This window comes from Corvus brachyrhynchos, unplaced genomic scaffold (genome assembly GCF_000691975.1).
Source record: "Corvus brachyrhynchos isolate BGI_N302 unplaced genomic scaffold, ASM69197v1 scaffold140, whole genome shotgun sequence".
In the NCBI taxonomy this organism is placed as follows: domain Eukaryota; kingdom Metazoa; phylum Chordata; class Aves; order Passeriformes; family Corvidae; genus Corvus; species Corvus brachyrhynchos.
The window spans coordinates 639,365-644,938 of NW_008235809.1; positions in this window are offsets into that span (position 1 = coordinate 639,365).

Genomic DNA, 5,574 nt, shown 5'->3' on the forward strand with positions numbered 1-5,574 from the left:
ATAAAGCAGAGGGAAAGCAGGAGCAGTGCCAGTACCCAGGAACAGGGGAGTGCTGGCAACTGGGTAGCCTTGGGGCAGTGCTTCTCCAGAACTCCCTAATCTCTTAAAACACTTCTGTTTGCACAGCCCTTGATTAATGTGATACTGACTAGGCACTGCCTCTGCTATTTGTGCGTTAGGGCTGTGGACATTCCCTGCTGACAGATTGCTTTGGCAATGTTTAAGCAAGGCTCGGTATCTATCGCACAGTTATTTGATAACTCCTTGGTGCTGGTTCTGTGCAGAAAGAGTTCAATCAGTGCTTTTCTTATCATCCTGTTGAGACAGCACACACTCAACTATTGTAAATAAAACATTCCGGTTTCTCCTGTAGGTATGACCAGGTAAAGATTTTTGTGCAAAGATGAAGTTTAAATTGAGGAAGGTGCTTTTGAAATGGTAAATGACTCTAGATATGTGACCACATATTTAACAATGAAATCTAATGAATTCTAAGACACACAGAGGCACTTCTGTAGGCAAAGGGAGAAATTGATTACCTAATAATAGAAATCAAAGAAAAACAAACACAGCATCAGAGCAGATTTGAAAAACACTGCACAATATAAAGAGGGGGATGACTAATTTGCTAAAGAAATTAGCAAAAAATCTTACCTTGGTGAGAAGCTCTAAGGTCTCTAGTGACTGATTTATTTTAACCTTAGAATTTATATATCTATTTCTTTGGTCTCTTGTCTACAGTCAAGTTCATCCAGTGGGTGAATTTGTCCTCTGATATCTTATATCACTGAAATTGAAACAAGTGTTGATCTTGGAATTCCATGGAAAAGGGTCTTTAGAGAACTGTGTCTTATGTATGTACCAAAATAATCTAAGGCTTTTACCCTCAGGAGCTTGGAAAATTTATATTTCTATGAAGAGTTGTAGCTGAGTGTTTGAATTTGAGACTTTTTGACTCGTAATATTGACTTTGGTCTCTTACAGTATTTATATAGAGTACGTATCTTAGACTTTTGCAGCAAATGAAAATGTAATGTGTGATATCAAGAAACAATATAGAATAAATGTATCTAAGCACATATTTTCTCATTTTAAATTTTAGATCTTGTTGATAATGGCCCTTTTGCTTCTTGCCTTTACCTCTCCACCCTGTATGTTTAAGGCAGTTATGCTTCTGTTTCACGCTAATTCAAACTAAATACTTCTTAAGGGTTAACCACTTTTGTGCTCTGGGAGAAACTCGTTGCATCTGGGGAACTTTACATCCTAGTCAGGCTTTTCATTTAGTCTATGAAAATCCAGGAGAGACATAAATGGAGAGAAATCCCTGATGATGGAGTCACAGCTCTAAGCTTGTTTTTTCCCCTTGCTGTAAAGATGTAGTAGGGTTTCAGAAAGGAGTGAAAAAATATTGGATCAGAATCATTGTTTTTTCATTATTGCTGCTCCCGTTTGTGGTTGATGATCCAAATTAAAGCTGGAACAAAGTGGAGTGTCACTGTTACAAATGGCACAAGGCTGCGCAAAGCCAAATTGTGACTATGGCTCCAAGCCTGGTGTGACTGTTCACTTTCTGTGCAAGGCTCTATCCAACTTCCAAGATTTCTCTTTCTCAGCCCTTTTAGTCTCATATTTACTGCAGCACATTATGGAGGAGACATATGTAATGTATTCCCTCTCTTGGGCTTTGCTTTTGCAAAGAAAATCACTGTCACTGCTGCTGCAGTGGAAGCAGCATGGATACACTCCTTCAAAGTAAGGCAGCGTCCTGGAAAAATTGCTCTGCTTTTGAAGTAATTATTTCCAAATAAAATTGGAACAGTGTGCCCACCTGAGGACCATGATAACTCTAGGTTATTACTGTAATCATGCTGGTTAATTTTTCCATGTAGAATAGTTCATTTTAGTCTCCTTGTGAATGGAATTTATAATAGCACAGCCAGTGGTGGCTTGTCCTTGGTCTATTTTATACCAGCTATGTCTACGGGGGAGTCTGAGTAAAGGGCAGATATAAGATGAGAGAGAAGATTATTATATCATAATAAAGATGAAGGGTACCAGTTTTGTTCCATAAACACAGCAAAGCACAAGTCTTGCTAGCTCACAATGTGTCAGGACTCACGCTGTGGTTTTTAAATCACAGCCCAAAATTTGGAAGCTGCTGGGGGAAAGTCATAATTCAGGTTAATCAGTCCCAGATACTTATTGCCCCACTTTTTGCTGTCAGTGGTGGCAGCATTATGTGCACCCTACCTGGATATGACGATGTTGTGCTTTTTCATTTACACTTTATTCTGTACCTACTGCTAGACAGTCTGTCTCCAAGCCACTAGAAAAGACCCATCAAATCAGCTACAGGAAAACTTCAGAATAATGTAAACCCCCCATATCTGGGGATTTCAGGGAGAGCTGAGGGCAGGCCACAGCTCAGCAGATCTGCCTGAATTGCTGGATGCTGTCCAGCCATCCCCAGAGCTCAGCAGAAGATGGACACTGCCAGTGTGGTATGGGTCAGGGCAGAAAATGCTGCTTGCTCTTGGAAAATGTGACAAAATTACAGATTGCTGAAGATGGTATTGGGATAAAATGTTGTTAGGATGACAGAATTCTGCTGTGTAGCAACTCTGAAAGTACTCCATGTTTCTGAAAAGATGCTACTGAAGTACAGTCCCACTGATACCGCCACACAAGGTTATATGATTTCAGGAGCATTTGGATCTCAAAAGCTGAAAATTATTCCATCAGCCTAATCTGATCTTTCTCTCTGCTTTCTGGTTTCTCTCTTTTTCCTTGGGCTCCAGAATCTCTTTGAGGTTCCTCTGGGGTCCAGATAACTGTTTTAGTTTCAGCATTCTTCCCTTATCTAAAGCAATATAAAATGAGACTTTGGGCACTCTCTGGCAGGTGAAGTATGAAAGACACTAAGGGATATATTTAATCTCTACTCAGCTGGTGTCTGAGAAAAACAGAGAATGCTACTGATGCTATCAACATCTGACCAGGCTGCAAAATACAAGTACTGCAATATAAATTTGCAGTATGGGAGATCTGTACTCACAAAGCCCCATTTAATTAGGATTTTGATGCTCATATTGCATCAGAGGTGTACAACCTTCAGGAAGAGCAGTAGGAAAAGTAGTGTTTCTCAGATGTGTAACAGGAGAATGTAAAATATTGCTGACAGCCTCCAGAATGACTGATTCTGGTTGTAGATAAAGCTAACCTTTCCACAGAGATCTGCAGAATAAGCCCAGCACAGTATCTTTCCCACCTTTTGGCCTGAAATCAGAAGATATAAGCTGTGATTGATTTACATCACAAAACCGAATGCCAACAGCTGCCTATGAAAGCTTAGTAAAAGACATTGTTTATGAGCATCAGCTTTGACTCCAGCATGTAATCCTGCCAGAAGCCAAATGATCTGCAGCAGGAACACCCAGCCTTCAGTGCTTTATATTGCTATCTTGCAACCTATGCAGAAAATGGGGAAAACGGACACGACTGACTTTAATAAGATTTAAGTGGTATTGTTATATGGGAGGAAAGCAGTCCCTTTCCATGCCACTTCTATGTTGGTGTAATTCCTGAAATGAACAGAATTGCTCTGATTTGAATAAGAAGTGATTCAGGCATAATCTGCTCTCTTGCCTTAACTGTGAGCTGTGCAAATAGGTTGGACTTGTGGATCTTTAAAAAATTAGGATAATGGGTAATCGGAAGTTAGTGCACGTATATTTTGGTGATTCTGATTCATTCAGCAGCAGCTGCTGCTGAAGTTAATCATAGTATTTGCATGGCTATTGGATATGATTTCCCAGAAGAATTGATAACAAGGGAGAATTGTGCCCTGAAACAAGGGCTTAGCACTCTGGGGTGCCATGGGCCCTCTGGGAATTTTTCATGTCCCACTGGGACATAATCACAGTTTTGAGCTGGGGAGTCAAAGGGTATAATTCTCAGAGTTAAACTGCTTCACTCCATCATCCATCTTGCTGTTGTGAGCCAGCACCATTTTCAGCAAGCTACCTGGCAGCATGGAGGAGTGATTTGCAAGCATGTCTGTTCTCATGGGGATAAATAATGAACTGAGCATCATTCAAAGGCAAGTTCCTAGAAACAGGGGGGAAAAGTCACGAATGGGGGCTGAATTAGTCTGATATTGCAGTGCTTTTAGAGAGGCCCTGGTACCCTGTGACTTTGCACCGGCGGGGGCACAGGGCAGCATTAGCCACATGGTGTCTTGATTGGTGGCAGCCCCAAAATTGTTGTCACTGGCATTCCATTGAATTGTGTGCTGGGTTACCCCTGGACCTGCAGGGAACCACCTAACAGGCTTCAGTGTGAAGATGCAGGGGAAAACCAAGATGGGATGAGGTCTTCCTGAGCACTGTGCGTTAATGGGGTCTGGAGAGGTGTCAGTGTGTTTGCTGGCAGTGCTGGTGGAAAAAACTCCACTTGCTGGGAGCTGCTCTCCTGCCAGTGCCAGCCGGTATGGCTTTCTCCGTGTGCCTGGGATTCCCTCACGGAAACAGGAATTACACTCCTGTTTTTTTGCACCTCATCCTGGAGTTCATCACTGTGAAAGGGGTTGGGTTTCTTTTCTTGTTTCATGGCCTGGCCGACACCAGGCAAACCTCCCTGCTCTGCACAGAGGGTGTTCTGGGGTGTGCTCTGCAGTACTATTCTGTTTTCATGGAAGCATTATTCATTCACAGAACAATCCAGCTCAGCTCACAGCATCCTTCCTGTGCTGAAGAGTCCTAAGGCACTGCCTGGTACCTCGTGCCGAGCCTGCCACTGCAACAAGTGCCTCTAGACAACCTTCTGCTTTAAATGCTGAGCTTGATTTAGTTATCAGCCCAGACATTGCCATCACCAGCAATCATCTTCAAAGAAGTGATAGGCAGAGCATCTGGGCCAAATTGTAACGTGATTACTTGACAGAGTCTTTAATAAAGACAATACTTTAGAGACACTTTGGTTGATCTGAATTCTCTCTCCTTTTTTTTTTTTTTTTTTTTTATTTTTAGTCCAGCAGTGCTGGAAACACACTCCCTGAGCCTTGTACAGGGGCATGAGTCACGAAAGGATTCTGGCTTGAAAGAAAACAGAGACACTGACCATTCCCTTTTGCAGTGCCTAGGGAAAGTGAACCTAAAAAAGCAAATAAACACTTCTGAATGCAGTTTGATTTTAATAGTCTGAAAGTTTCTTGTTAAAAAAAAAACAAACCCAAAAAAATCGAAATCTCACAACTTTATTAAACAATTAGAAAGGATCGGTTTAGATTAAAAAAAAAAAAAAAAGAAAGAGTAATTCACTATTCATTTAAGCCATCCTTGGAACTAGCACTGCCCGCTGAGCGAGAACCGAAGATAAAAGCGATACAAGGAAATCGTTTAAAGGACTTGAAAAATCCCGATGTGCCCGAAAACATTAAAACCCTGGCAGAGAACAACGCCTGCTCGGCGGGGGCCGTAGATCCCAGGCAGCTCCTGCAGCGCCGGCCGGCCCCCGCAGCGCGGTCCGTGCCCCGGCCCGTGTCCGGTCCCAGGTGTCCCGCGGACGAGGGGA